This window comes from Pan troglodytes, chromosome 16 (genome assembly GCF_028858775.2).
Source record: "Pan troglodytes isolate AG18354 chromosome 16, NHGRI_mPanTro3-v2.0_pri, whole genome shotgun sequence".
NCBI lineage: Eukaryota > Metazoa > Chordata > Mammalia > Primates > Hominidae > Pan > Pan troglodytes.
The window spans coordinates 71524681-71539888 of record NC_072414.2 but is presented as its reverse complement, the minus strand read 5'-3'; the positions used below and the strand labels follow the sequence as shown (position 1 = coordinate 71539888).

At 40.9% G+C, this 15208-nt stretch overlaps 1 long non-coding RNA gene and 1 pseudogene across 1 annotated transcript in view; both read left to right on the top strand.

The window, feature by feature from the left end:
* LOC104002394 (uncharacterized) overlaps positions 1–15208 on the top strand; it is a 336523-nt gene that overhangs the window by 235500 nt on the left and 85815 nt on the right. The window lies entirely within an intron of this gene.
* Positions 1–15208, top strand: part of LOC100609426 (transcription factor Dp-1-like) — a 39169-nt pseudogene that overhangs the window by 3663 nt on the left and 20298 nt on the right.

Genomic DNA, 15208 nt, shown 5'->3' with positions numbered 1-15208 from the left:
TTGTTTCATAAGCATCTTCCTGTAATCTATTATAAAATTGAAATTAAATATAGAGAATGTTTTAACAATTTTTTAACTCAAAATTTGTCAATAATTTTTAATAGTTCTTTTTTTATAAAAAGAAAAAGGAATTTAAGGACAGGCCATAGTCTCTTTTAAAATTTATTCACAAAACCCATTAACTGCACAGTTGCTATTAGCTGCCTGTTCTAAAATGATAGTCTTTTTATTGAAACACAAACTTTTCTGTAATATTTTATGGAATATAAAGAGACTTTAATTGTTTGACTTGTTTAACTTGGCACTGTTAGTTTTTATTAATAAAATGGGCATGGGCATTTAAAAAACAAACAGAAACAAAAACAAAAACCCTGCTTTTGTAGATATGGAGTCACAGCATCAGCATATAATGGCACTTTGTCTCTTTCTAATTAATCTATATCACTGTTAACTGTCTTTTCTTTCTTATGTTGTTTCAAGACTCTGTAATAAAAATGGTGGTAGACAGCAGTCTTTGTTCCTGAGGTAAGTGGAAAGTTTTTGGTACAGTGTCACCTTTGAGCATAATCCTGAGGATATTGAGCTAGAGATATTATTTTTATTGTTAACAACGCCAGCAGCACAAACACTGATATTGGTGTCTACTGTGTGGTATTGTGTGCCAGGCACTGTTCTAGGCTCTTTCTACATATGTGACTTCATATAATCCTCACATGAAATCATTATTTCCATGCTACAGAGGGGTCATGGGGCACAAGGAGATTGGTAACTGCCCATGTCAATAACAGAAAAAGGACATGAATCCAGGCATCTGGCTCCAAAGACCATGCATTTAGCTGCTTCTAAAGAACATGCGTTTATCCATGTTACAAAGCATATTTTATTAGAATTGATCAAACTAACTGGAGCAAATAAGATTTTCACGTCTATTAAAACGACCATGAGACTTTTCTTCCTTGGTCTGGTAGTGACTTCTAATAGATTTCTCCCTACTAAGGCTTCATTCTCTCATTCACAGGATAAGCCTCATTGGGTCCGTAGTACATTCTTTTATTTATTATTGATTTTCTTTAGTTTGTAGTTTAAGGTTTTTTTAATATACATAAGAGTGACTGGTTTAGTTTCTAGTCTTTCTGGTTATGTGATTTCTTTTAAAAGAGTTTCTTTTTTATTATAATTTGTTTATTTTGAGAAATCTGCAAAGTGGAGAAAACTGCAAAAAAGTAGTACAACGCCTTGAATTGGAAAGTTGTCAACATCCTGGTATATTTCCTTCAAGGCTTGTTTCGTGTTTCCTAAAATATATGAAAATTTCAAGATAAAAAATGTTCCCCTTAATTCTACTTCTTGATATATACCCAGAAGAATTAAAAACAGGGGCTCAAAAGATATTTGCACATCATGCTTATGGCAGCATTACTCACAGGAGCCAAAAGGTGGAAGCAACCCCAGGTGTCCACTAACAGATGAATGGATAAATGAAATGTGGCATATCGATGCCATGGAATATTATTTAGCCTTAAAAAGGAAGCAAATTCTGACACATGCTACAACATGGATGAACCTTGAAAACATTATGCTAAGTGAAGTAAACCAGTCACAAAAAAATAAATATTTATAATTTCACTCATATAAGCTACCCAGACTGGTCAAATTCACAGAGACGGAAAGAATGAAGGTTGCCAGGGAGTGAGGGAGAGTGAAATGGGAAGTTAGCACTTAATATGTTCAGAGTTTCAGTTTTGCCAGACGAAAGCATTCTGGAGATGGATGGTGGCTGCACAACAACGTATAGGTACTAAATGCCACTGAACTGTGCATGTAGAAGTGGTTAAGATGGTAACATTTATGTGTATTTTTTCACAGTTAAATAAAAAAGAAGTCCCCTTATTTTACATCCCCAGTGTCATTCTTGTCTCAGGTGTCCAGAGGGAATCATTGTCATGAATTGATTATAGTATCTTCCAGTCTATCTTTTATGGTTTTACAAACAAACATACAAATCTATGAAAGATTTATAGCATTCTTTTGTGTTTCCTAACATTTCCATTGAAAGTAATATGCTGCATGGAACATTCAACAATTGGACTTTTATCACTACATTTTATTTATGTATTTCTTTATTGTTATTTAAATGCAGTTCAATTCTTTTTGCTGTTTTAAACAATCCCATAGTGAGTGTGTCTTTTTACAGAATATGTGCCCACGATTATCCAAGGTGTAGACCTGGAACTGAATGGCTGGGTCACAGCATGAATGTTTTCAATGATCCTGGATAATGTCAATTTGCTCTGAACGTTATTATTCAAATTTAAATACCAGCCAGCAGAGGATGAGAGTATCCGTTTCCCCCTAGCTTCAGCAAAACCAATATTGACAATTAAAATTTGTTTTTTGCCAACCTGTTAAGTGGGAAATGTTATCTCCTTGTTTAATTTGCCTTTCCTTGAGTACTGGTGAGCTTGGATATCTTTTCACATGTTTATGAACCACCAATTTTCTCATCTCAGAATCACCAGGTCATTGTCTTTGCTTTTTTTTTTTTGACACGAAGTCTCACTCTGTCACCCTGGCTGGAGTGCAGTGGCGCAATCTTGGCTCACTGCAACCTCTGCTTCTCTGGTTCAAGACATTCTCCTGCCTCAGCCTCCCAAGTAGCTGGGATTACAGGCATGCACTACCACGCCCAGCTAATTTTTGTATTTTTAGTAGAGAGGGGGTTTCACCATGTTGGTCTGGCTGGTCTCGAACTCCTGACCTCAGACGATCTGCCCGCCTTGGCTTCCCAAAGTGTTTTTTTCTTTACTGACTTGAAATTTATTAGATATTTTGGAAATTAATTATTTGTCCCTACAGATATCACAAGTACATTTTCTAGTCTTTTCATTTAACTTTGTTTTTTATCATACCAAAGATTTTAATTTTGATGTAGTCAGATTTAAAAATATTTTTCATTATGATTTATGCTTGTTATCTTTAAGAAATTATCCCCTACCCTCAGCCCATAAAAATATTATCAGATATATTCTTCTAATTTGTTTCAAACTTTTTTTCTAAGGTAGATTTTAATCAATAGGAAATTTGTTTGGGGACCTTGTGATCTCTTCAGCAAGTGTGGAAATTTGAAATTAATAGGATGCATTAAATTTTTCTTTATTGGTTAAGAATTAGTGGTATTGGATAGAGATTATGAGTATTCTAAATATTTGGATAGGTTTATCAACAAATCCATAAGGATCACTGAGAAATTACAATGACATATATCCTTGCTTTCTTTTTGCTTTTAGCTCTGCCTGTTTTGGGGGTATATGAACATGTGCTATGTGATCCTCATGCTTATGCCCACACAAACATGTACACGTGCGCGCACACACACACACACAGATGTGTAAAGGATATCTATTCTTGAAATTTGTAAATTCTTTATCATATAACTATATGTAATATTGCCACATACCTTACACTTTTCCTTTCCGCTTAGTGCTAGATTCTCATTCTCCTTTCTAATGGTCTGTTTTGTGATTCAGATATTGTTAAAAGATCGACCAGGAGCCTGTCTGTTTTATCGTTTTGTTTTCCTCTCAAAGTTCTAGTTTTTAGTAACACTACTATTACCACTACTTTTACAACAGCCGTGACCACATTCTGCCTCTCAAGATTTAGTGAGCCCTTATCCATTATTTACCAGACACTGTGCTGTGAGCTTTACCAGGCATTTACTTTCATTTAATTTTTACAACAATCTTATATAAAGTTGTTATATTTTACAGATGGGAAACATAAGAAAGTAGGGCACAGAGAAGTGAACTAAATGTTCCAAAGTTGCAGAGCTGTGTGTGTTGAAATGGAGCTGCAAACCCAGGTTCACCTGACCTGAGATATAGGGCTTGTAGTCCCTGCATTCTACTGCCTTCTTCTTTTTTTCCCCTTCTCATTCCATTCTTTCTCGTTTCCATTTTTTGCTGGTATTATTTCATTTCTTCTATTTTCTCCAGATGGGATTTGTTTTCAGTTCATTCTCACTTCTTGCTTTCATTGCCTCACTCTCTTGCTCTCGTGTTTTACACACAGTAGCGTGTAGGATGTTATTTTTAGTTTCTATATATTTGAGATTTTTTCTTTTTAACATATATTATGAATGTTTAGTTCATTGCATTTTGATCTGAAAATATTAGCTGTAAAAATTCTGCCATAAGGTACTCACCAGTGTTTTCTTTATGATTTAGCATATGATGATTTTTTGCTTACAGACCGACTACATATACTTTAAAAGAAAAAGTAATCCATATTTTTGCATTACAAGATTTGAAATAAGTCTAGTAGATGTACTGTTTTTATTGTGTCATCCATTTTTTTCTAGCTCCTCATTTCTAAATACTTGGGTCTGTAATAGCCTGATAACAGTAAATTATATTCTTATACCCAAGCATGTTTTTGTTTGATTTCTTTTGTATTTTTACAGTTTTTGCTTTATACACTTGCAAATCTTATGTAAAGTTTTTACTTTTAAGCACTATGCTGTCCAGAATTAATCCTGCTGTTCTTTGATTTGAATTCAGCTGGCATATTTGGGTCCAATAATTCATTTCTAAACTTTTATTACCCTTCTGCCACTGAAGCAGAAGCAGATCTTATGGACAACTTAACACTAACTTTTAAAAATTATAATCTTTACATAGCTTGGGACAGGCCACTTATATCCATTTTCATAACCACCATGCTGTCACTTCACTTTATGTCTTCTTGTCCTCTGTCGTCTCTTTTGATTTTTGATGTATAGTTCAATAAATGACTATGTTTTACTTTGTTTTCTGTCTAAAGATTTTTTTTTTTTTTTTTTGAGACTGAGTCTCGTTCTGTCTCCCAGGCTGGAGTGCAGTGGTGCGATCTTGGCTCACTTCAACCTCCACCTCCCGCGTTCAAGTGATTCTCCTGCCTCAACCTCCTGAGTAGCTGGGACTACAGGCATGCGCCACCACGCCCAGCTAATTTTTGTATTTTTATTAGAGACAGAGTTTTACCATGTTGACCAGGATGGTCTTGATCTCCCGACCTCGTAATCTGCCCGCCTCGGCCTCCCAAAGTGCTGGGATTACAGGTGTGAGCCACTGCGCCCGGCCTAAAGACGTATTTTTAAGAGGTTACTCTCTAATTTTAAAATAAAAATATTTATGATCAATTTATGAGACACTCCACTAACATTCTTAAAGCTATAACCCTCATTTTTAAACTTTCCAGACAAAGACAACTTTTAACCCTCCTTCATAACTGCTGAGAGATATTAGAGGTTTTGCTACTTTTCCTTCTTCCTTCTTTCCCCTCCCATTCTTCATTGGTACAATTTGAGTTTTGATCCCACTTTATCTTTTCCCATCCCTTTTAGTTCTGGTTATTTGTAGCTTGTTTTTGAGCCACAGCTTTAGTTAATAAAATCAATTCTCAACAGTTAATTCTATTTTCTCCTGTTCTATTATTACCTTATCCTTGACATTCTTCTTGACATTGATGACTTTTTAAAGTGAGCAGATGGTCACATAGGCATCCCCAGGTGTTTTTCCATTTCCAATTTCCCCCTTTCCTCTTTATTTTTGAAAGTGTTCACCACAGAGTGGGTTCCTGTGAGGTTTATCACTTAAGGGTGGATGGTTGTAAAGTGAAATACTGTAGACCTCACTAAGAAGTAACTCACTAAGAAGCACTCTCGGAGAACATCCTAATTCTTAAAGTATTGTAAAAGCATCACTCCATTTTCTTCTATCATTGCTTTTACATTTGGTAGAGAAAAATTGAAGAAAGAAATGATGACTTCTATTCAGCACTGTTACCAACTGGATCATGTCGCCTTAAAATTCACAGGCTGAATCCCTAACCCCCAATGTAACTGTATTTGGGGATAGGGCCTTAAAGATGTAATAGAGGTGCAGTGAGGTCGTAAGAGTGGGCCCTAATCCAGCATGACTGCTGTCCATATAAGAAGAGGAAGAGATGCCAGGAGTGCGTGTGGACTGAGAAAGACCCACAGCAAGAAGGGCACTGTCTATTAAGCCAAGAAGAGAGGCTCACCAGAAACCACCCTGCTGTCACCTTGATCTTGGCCTTCCAACCTCCAGAACCAGGAGAAAATAAATTTCTGTTGCTTAAGCCACCCAGTAAGTGATATTTTGCCATGGCAGCCCTAGAAAATGAATTCAAGCACTTACTCTGTGCCAAGAGCTGTACAAAATGTTTAATCCCTGACAACAACCCTATGTGGTATTTTTACTGTAGTGTCATGAATGAGGAAATTGAACCTTGAAGTGGCTTGCTCAGGTCAACAGCTTGTAATTGATGAAGCTAGAATTGAAACCAAAATCTTTCTGATTCCAAATCACGTGCTTTTCCTTCTGTCACTGCCTCCTAGTAAATTCAGATTCTAGTTCCTTTAAGTGGAATCTGGTCTTGCTTCTTTGCAAAGTGTGAAACGTTATTTCAGTTGTTCACGCTGTTCCTCACATCAGTTGGCATCAATCCTGGAAATCCACTCCCTCTGAGCATCCACAGAGCATGAACCCCACCCCCGTGCCTCTGTGTAGATGTTCTTTCCCTCCTCTAGGTCTAGTTGCTGCTAGCTTTCTTCAGATCACAATTTTTGCTCCATCTGTGCGATGGAGTCATTCCTGATTCCCATTATTCTATATTATACTCATAACACTTTGTGTTCCCTTTCTTCCTTCTCCTTCCTTCCTCCCTTCCTTTCACAAGTGGATAATTGTGTGTTCATTTATGTAATTATTTTAATACTGTCTCCCCCACTGATCTGTAAACTCCATGGGAATATGGACTCTGTTTTCCTGATCACTGGGAACACACAGCCTGACCTGCAGCAGGCATGCATAGACATCTGTAGAATACAGGAGCAAAGGAACAAATGACTCTAGGAGCCTCCTTCTCCCAACCAGCCTTATTTGGAAGATATGCCCCAATCTCACTGCAGGAAGGGCCCTCCTGAATTACTCAGAGACAGATCTCCAAGTGTTGCACCTAGAAGGTGGAGGACAAGTACCAAACCTGGAGTCCTGGGCCTCAACTTGAGACATAGCACTCTCTCTTCCCAGATGGGTGAGAAACTTAAATTCTCTGGCCCTCAGTCTTTCCATGTAGAAAAGAAACGAGTTGGACCAGGTGTTCCCCATGGTTCTAGAGGTCCACACATTCTGTGATTCTGTGCCATCATTGGGCACAGCCCCTCCTGTTACAATGGGGGATTAGGAATTCTAAGAGGACTCATCCCACCTTCAGATAATTACGGAACACAGATGGTAGACTGGGACCTCTGGGTTCCTCAGAGCACATGGGGCCACTGGAGCAGTAGCTGGGCTTCATTGAGTCAGAAGTCCAGGGAAGGAGGATCCTGAAGCCTGGGTCAAATCTGTAGGCAAGAGCAGGATGGTGCAACCCACCCTTTGATGTTTATTGGGCAACAGGCTTTCTTTTCTTCATCATCACCTCCCCTGTCCAGGCCAAGTGTGTCCCTGGGCTTCAAAGACTATCCTGCTGTGACTCAGCACGCCTGCCACCTTGAAGCATTGGCAAGAGCATGGAGACAGAGGTGTGGCTCCTACAAAATTATGTTGCTCAGGAAGGGAAGCTTCGTAAATTCTGAAATCTCTGCAAACATGGGATAATTAGGTCATACAATGGCTAATGAATTTAATGCAGATAATTGCAATTTAAGGCACATTGACAAAACAATTTAAAGTCCTGATACACATCAGTGGCTTCTGATTCCTTGGGAATGGTCTCGAGATGAAGAGGTCTGCTCTGTGCTTTAATACAAAAGGTATTTTATGTCTCAGAGCAAGGGGGTGCCGGGTGGGGTCCTTTAAGGCACCTACTTGCCAAGAATGAGTCCACATCCTCCTCTTCCCCTTGCTTTTGCCAAATGCACAAACAAGGTCGTTGGTTGATAATGAGCAAGAGATAATTCACTGGAATGAAGGCTCCACAAATCGATAAGACATATGTTCTAATGCAGTATACACTTAACTTCAGGGACCAGCTTTAAAATACAGCTTGCTAGTTTGTAAAGCCAAAGCTAGTCTTAAAGGGAACAGGAGCCCAGGTCTTAGAGCCTGTAGAGCAATAATTTGAAACCCTTTATAGACCACAACAGACAAAAAGAGGAATGTGAAGCCCCTAGGATCCCTGTTTCTAAAATCAGGGCTAACTCTTTGGAAATGTGACAATGTGTTATGGGGGTCCCAGGGCCAAGTCACACTTTCCACCAGAATGGAACTTATCTGAGTAGGTCCTGACTTACCTCTTAGCTACTTAACCGGTCACTGAATATCTAGTAGAAGCAATGCACAGAGCAGACTGGTAAGAGGATTTAAGCTACAGGTCTGTGTTGTTTGACCTGTGCAGGGAAACTTCAAGTGAGAATCCCATTTTCTATCTTTTTTTTTTTTAGATGGAGTTTCACTCTTGTCACCCAGGCTGGAGTGCAGTGGCATGATCTCAGCTCATTGTAACCTCCGTGTCCCAGGTTCAAATGATTCTCCTGCCTCAGAGTCCTGATTAGCTGGGATTACAGGCACACGCCACCACATGCAGCTACTTTTGTATTTTTAGTAGAGACAGGGTTTCACCATGTTGGCCAGGCTGGTCTCTGACTCCTGACCTCAGGTAATCCGCCTGCCTTGGCTTCCCAAAGTGCTGGGATTACAGGCATGAGCTACCACGCCCAGCTGAGAATCACATTTTCTAGATTCTTTTGAACAATCAGAGGGTCTAGCCACAATTGGCCTGTGTTCTTACATGCCAGTAATCATGAGGGCCTAAGGAGCTGCTCTCTTTAGATGGGCAGGTGATCTCCTGATCTCTGCATCCCACGACCCTAGGTTGTCTTCTTTCATTGAGGCCGCCTTCTTGGTCCCAGCAGGCATTTGGATTTGAGTTCTCTAGTCTACCTGTGCAGGTACTGAGCTGGAAGTGAGATCTAAAGATGAAATCTGATGAAGTATGTTGGATACAAATAATCTCTTCATTTACACAACAATCTGTAAGCATCTATTCTGTGCCAGGCTGTGTGCTGGTGCTGAGAATATGAAGATGGAAAGTCCTCATTGTGTGTTCTTAAGAGCTTACCATCTCTAGGGGGAGATAGACATGTACACAGATGGACTGAAATACAAAGTGATTGCTACAGTTACCCAGAGAACATGGATATGAAATGGTTAAACTTTAGTGTCCTGACCGCTCTAGTCTGAAGAATGGTTAATGGTGTTCTATAGGTAGGCCTTGGGCTGAGCAATTGGGAATCAATGTTAGTGCTGACCGTAAGCAAGAAATGACTTTTCCTACTAAGGGGCTGAAAGAGCCTTCTCATTGGTTTAGCAGGCTATTAAAACAGCTGCAAAAGGTTGCCTGGTCACAGAGAATGCGTGCTGCAGCATTATGTAGCTGTTTTAGGACTTTATAAAGAAAGATGCGAGATACTGTTTGCATTTGGAGCAAAGCGTGAATACAGACTAAGGCTTAAATATCATGCTTCTTTATGCTTTTAAAACTCTTTTGAGCTGTTATAAGAGATAGTACTTTTAATGTTACTATGCTATGTGATAGCCAATGGTGAGGGAATGGAAGTCTCTCTAGAAGAGACTGAGGAAAGGCCGGGAACCAGGGTTTTTGAGAAGTCTGCCCCTATTTATTTTTAGTAAATATCAAGAGGTAGCCTAAGCCTAGTTAGAGTTAAACCTGTCTTTGGATAAAGAAGTCTTATTACTGAAATACTGGATTTTTAATATACTAGTTCATTATTTGGTATTCTGTATACCCCTTCAAGCAGTTGTTTCCCACTCACAACAAACTATACAATTCTGGATGCTAAAACTTAGGGATATTCTCTTTGCATAAATTTTGGCTCCGTTCTGTCCATAACAATCTAATTGACCAAAACTGGGAGTTCTCAAGTGAATGCAAAAGGAGCAGGCCATAACTTTATTTGTTATAGAGACCATCAGAAACTTGAGATCTTTTGGCCTATGATAATACCATTTATTTTTTGCATTGCTTCACAGTTTGCCACGTGTTTTTACATCATCTCATTTGATCTCAAACAGCTTGACAGAGCAACTGCTATTGAAATATTACACATGGGAAGAATGAGCCTCAGGGAAGTTAAATGACTTGACCAAGATCTGCTCATAGTCGCGAGTATTTTTTTTCAGAGGTTGTAATGTCTCATATTTAGTCCTTTGCCATCCATGTTGATTTGCTTTTGTCTGTTTCCTCATTATTGAAGTATATACTTTAAATATATACCTTAAGGTATCAAAATATCATAGAGAAACATTTGAACTATATTCAGGAAATATGTTTAGAGATATATATTGCCATACAAAACTTAACATATAAAACCGATAATATCTGTAATGACATCAGAATGAAAGAAAAAAAGTTGTACAGTGTATATTCCTTTGTTTTGAATCCAAATCTTTTTCATAGGTAATGGCAGATGCCTTCATGTGAAGCTTATTTATAATAGTAGTAAACCTAACTGGATTTAGGTGAAGAAGTCTTAATACTGGGAAAAAAAAAAAATCAGAGTTCTAGGGCAAGAATCAGAAGCACGAGTGCAGGTGAGATCGCATGGGAGGAGAACACTGCGGGGCTCACAAGAGAATCAGACTGGCCCGGCCTAGGGATGTCTCCGGCTAAGCTGACTCTGGGCTCCCACCATAACCAAGTCAGACGGAGCATTTGATCCCTGTTTGTATACCATGGGAATAGCAGCATAATGCTACAGCTCACGCTCTCTAACAGGCCATCCTTAGCAGCTTTCTTCCTGTTTTAATATCTATGCTATGCCTATTTTTTTGTAGGATGTTCACACATTTTGTTGTCTTTTTCATTAAGTTCTGACTGTAAAACATGACCCAAATGGTGTTGTAAACAGATGGCTTGCCTGAACATATGCTTAGAATTAAGACTGTGGTACCTGGTGGAAAAAGAAAGCAAGAGTTAAGGCTCACCATTGCAAGATACTATCATGTTGCCATTTGCTTCCATTTGTATCTGGGCAGGTTACATGGTGTGCCACAATGGAACTAGGGGTGAAGTGTGTGAGAGCCCAGAGGAAGGAATATCTGAATTTTCCTGGGAGAGTCAGGGTGGGTCTCACCAAGGAAGGAACCCTGGGGCCAACACTTGAAGGAGAAAAAAACCTGTGGGATAGATAAATGCTACTGGGACAGGTGAAGGAGGGGGGTAGTCTTTGAATTTGGCCTTGAAGGGTGTAAACACTTTGACCAAGCAAAAATGAGGAGGAAAGGACATCCCAGTGGGGAGGAAAAGCATGCAAAAATTGGAGTAGGCACAAAATAGTGGAGGTTTACAGGAAATCAGCACTAAGGCCCTGAATAGCAGATTAATGCCAGGCCAGTGCCACGGAAAATCGGAAGGTGTTCATTGATGAGTATGGTGCTATGAAATGAGTGGTTTGATGAACAGAACTCTGTCTTAGAAACATATGCCCATCAGTGGAGTTCAAGGTGAGTTTATGGAGGAGAAACTGGCAACAGTGATCTTTAGCTACCTCCTTCCTCTCTGAGGTTCAGCTCTGTAATTCGAGAAACACAGGATTTTGGTGGCAGGGTCATTGTCAAGATTGTCAAAAATGTGTATAATGCACACTGCCAGGTGCCCGGCACCTGGCATATAGTAGCTGCTCAGCAAACAGCCTCTCCCTCTCCTCTCTGTTCCCATGAGCCACGTGTCAAACTGGATCCTGGCTGTCCCAGCTCCCAGGTTATGCAGGGCTACAGGCAAGCTTCATTTTAGCTGCTAAAAGGTAGTGATGGGCTGAGGTGCCAATAATGTTTTTTTTTTATGCTAAAGACTACACATGTAAGAATGATCCTTCTTGCATTCTGACACCTTGATGACATCTCATTTATTTATAGCTTTAGCTAATTAACAGTTACCAAATGTCAGCATGCATACAACTAAAATATTCTATTATTTCAGTGTCTCTTTTCAGATTACTATGCTGTGTGGATAATTTTTCATTTGCAGGCAAGATAAAAATGAAACAAACTTTACAAGAAGATCCTTAGGGAACCTGGCTGGTAGCTGGGATTATGACATTCTCCATTTCTCGTCTCTGGCCGTGGTGAAATTAGTTGTGCTCTGTTACTCTTGGCTTCCTGATCTTAAAAGTCACTTAAGCCCTGTGAGCTTCTAGATCTTTAAAGGACAATTTTCTCCCCTTCTGTAAGAGAGTTGTGAAGATAAAGAAAGAATGTTTGTGCAAGTTTGGGTAAATGTAGAATCATAGGAAAGCTTATGCATAGCTGATATAGTCAATTTTTCATAAATTATTTTCAGAAAGTTACGGCAATTTTCGCTAGAGACACAGGAAGCTCTTAGACTGCTTCTCCATCAGAGTCAAGCAATAGCTATTAAGTGGGTTTTAAAAAACTAACAAAAAGAGTGAAATTAGTTGATTTCTTGGTCCGCTGAATTGATTGAGTCACCCTTCAAGGTGGGAATAGACAACATTTTTTTTTTTCACAAATATTTGCTTCAAAGAGGGGGTGGTGGCCAAAGTGGCCAGAGGTTGGGGCTGCTGCTGCTTTTTCCCGTGGCCTGTGCGGAGCCCACACAGGGGCAACGGAAGAGCCAGCTCCAGGGTGATGCAGGAGGCAGAGGCAATCTTACGTCTGTGATTGCTTCCTCTGCCCAGTTCCAGAAAGTTCACAGGCATCTCGTCCTTAGCCATTCCCCACTACCACAAATTATTTCCAGAACTTTGATGGGAGGCAAAAGAAGTGACATCATGCCCTGCTGAGGGTGTGGTCTCCTGCTTAATACTCCAATGTGAATACCCCCCTTACTCCCAAAATTTAATTTCCTCCTTTGATGTTTCTTGGTCTCAGCATGTATTGGTTTTAGTGAGGGAGGATGGGGGAAAAGTCTCATATTGGCTTTCCTCAGGCCTGCTCCCCTTATCAGTACAGCCATACAGTGCCTGTTATGGGCTGACTCTTGGTGTCCCCACAAAATTCATTTGTTGAAATCCTAACCTACAAGGTGATGGTATTAGAAGGCGGGGCCTTCTGTAAGTGATTACATCATGAGGGGGAACCCTCACGAGTGGGAGTAGTGCCCCTATAAAAGAGGACCCAGAGAGCTCACCCCTTTCACCGTGTGAGGACATGGCTAGAAGTCACCACCCATGGACCAGGAAGGCGCACCCTCATCAGACACCTAATCTGTTGGTGCCTTAGTCTCAGACTTCCTGCCCCACAACTGTGAGAAATCAGCATGGGCTGTTTAAGCCATCCAGTCCATGGTATATTTGTTATAGCAGCCCAAGCAGACTAAGGTAGGGCCCAAGGCTAAGCTTCCCCACTCAATTTTCAGTATAAATCTGGCTACAAGTTGGGTTCTGTAGAGGCAAACCCTGAAACAGAATTTGAGGTACAAACTCATATTAGGGAGAACACCTATGGAAGGAAGGAGATGAAGCCTGGATGGGGAGAGGGAGAAACTGAACCCACTGCAGGCTCAGCAATGCCTGGTCAACCCAGCAGGGGGCTGTGGGTGGAGGAGGGTCCATCAGAGTTGTGCCCTGCTGGGCAGAAATGGCCAGGCCTGTTGGCTCTCATCACACCTGGTCCCCAGATGTGGATTGTTCTGGGAAAGACAAGACACCTTCCACAGCTGGGGAAAACCCTGAAGATGCTGGGGGCAGCAGGCTGTCTGCCTGCCATCCTCCCTATGATTGGCAGGCAGCCCTTTTTTGAAGGGGGTCTGGGCAGTGCACCCCCATGTCCACCAGCCTACTTCTTGTGCTTCTCAGGACCCCTGCTCCATACTCACTCAGGAAGTGGCTTGTGCAGGATTCTGGTGGCCTCTCTTGCTCAGAAACCTAGAAGAGGCACGTGAGCAGGATAAGATACAGCCCCAGCCTCAGCAGTTGGGCTCCAGGCCACAAACGATATGCAGCTTCCCTTCTCCACTGTACAATCTAGAATCCCCTCACCTTCACTTACCCTCGCTACTGGTCTTGGTGGCTTTCCTGGTGGTGGAACTAGACCCTCATCCCCAAAGAGTCTGCGCTCCCTAGTCACATGCTCTCCAGCTGCGGTTGTTGCACTTGTACATGTACAATCATAATGATGAAGACAGACCCAGTGGATCACCTGGATTCCACACTCACTCCTCATACCCTCATTTTTAATACCAGCCACCTCCTCCTGATGATCAGGGTCATCTAACCCTGCCAACAAGGTGACTGTTCTTCTTGCCTACTGGTCTCTCAACACAAAGAAATGAAAGTGCCCAGGTAGCAACCACATCATATTATTCAATGGGACTTCTACGGTGTCTCCCCGAGAAAGCATGCACCCTCTGGGGACCAGGACCTCTAGCCCTGCAGGCCAGAGTTGTAGGGGTGGGACGTACAGAGTCCACTAGTGTGTCATTAGGAGTCAGTGGTAAGTGGGGCCACCCCTGCTTTCACACCTTGGTTCCTGTATTTTTCCTCTTGGGGACACAGCTCCATATAATAACATTCGATTTGTGCATATATTACACTCTGGAGGACGGTACACTATCCTTGCAGTATTGCACTCAGCAGGGCTCAGCAGGTCATTCCAGTTCTCTATTAGCTGGCAGCTTCGTGGTGGCAAGGTACATAGAACTAGGGCGTCTCATGGTCATGGGCCCACTCCCCTGACTTACTTGCAGAACAGAACCTAAAGGAACCTATCAGGTGTCAGGTTTCTGTTTTCACAATGGTAGGTACAAGTTACAATAATTCATTCACTTTGGAGGAAATGTCCCAGCATACCTCTGTCCACTGGGCCCTAAAAATAGTAAGAGCATGGCAGCCCCTGAGTCCTTGTATTGTTCATCTCCAGTCCTCTGGAGTGTATGCGTGGTTGCCCTCCTCTTCCTTATCTGTCCCAATATAACACCACTGACGTAATGAGAACCAGGGTGGTATTATATAGGATGTCCAGATGGTCCAGGTCTCTTCCGATTATGTCATGACAGGTTGGGAGAGTTAACGTATCTCTGGGACAAAATTGTAAATGGATATTGTTGTCTATTCCACGTGAATGCAAACTATTTATGATCCTCTTTTCTGAGAGGGATAGAAAGAACACATTTGCCAAATAAATGACCACATACTATATACGTGAAGCTGTCTTCGTATGTT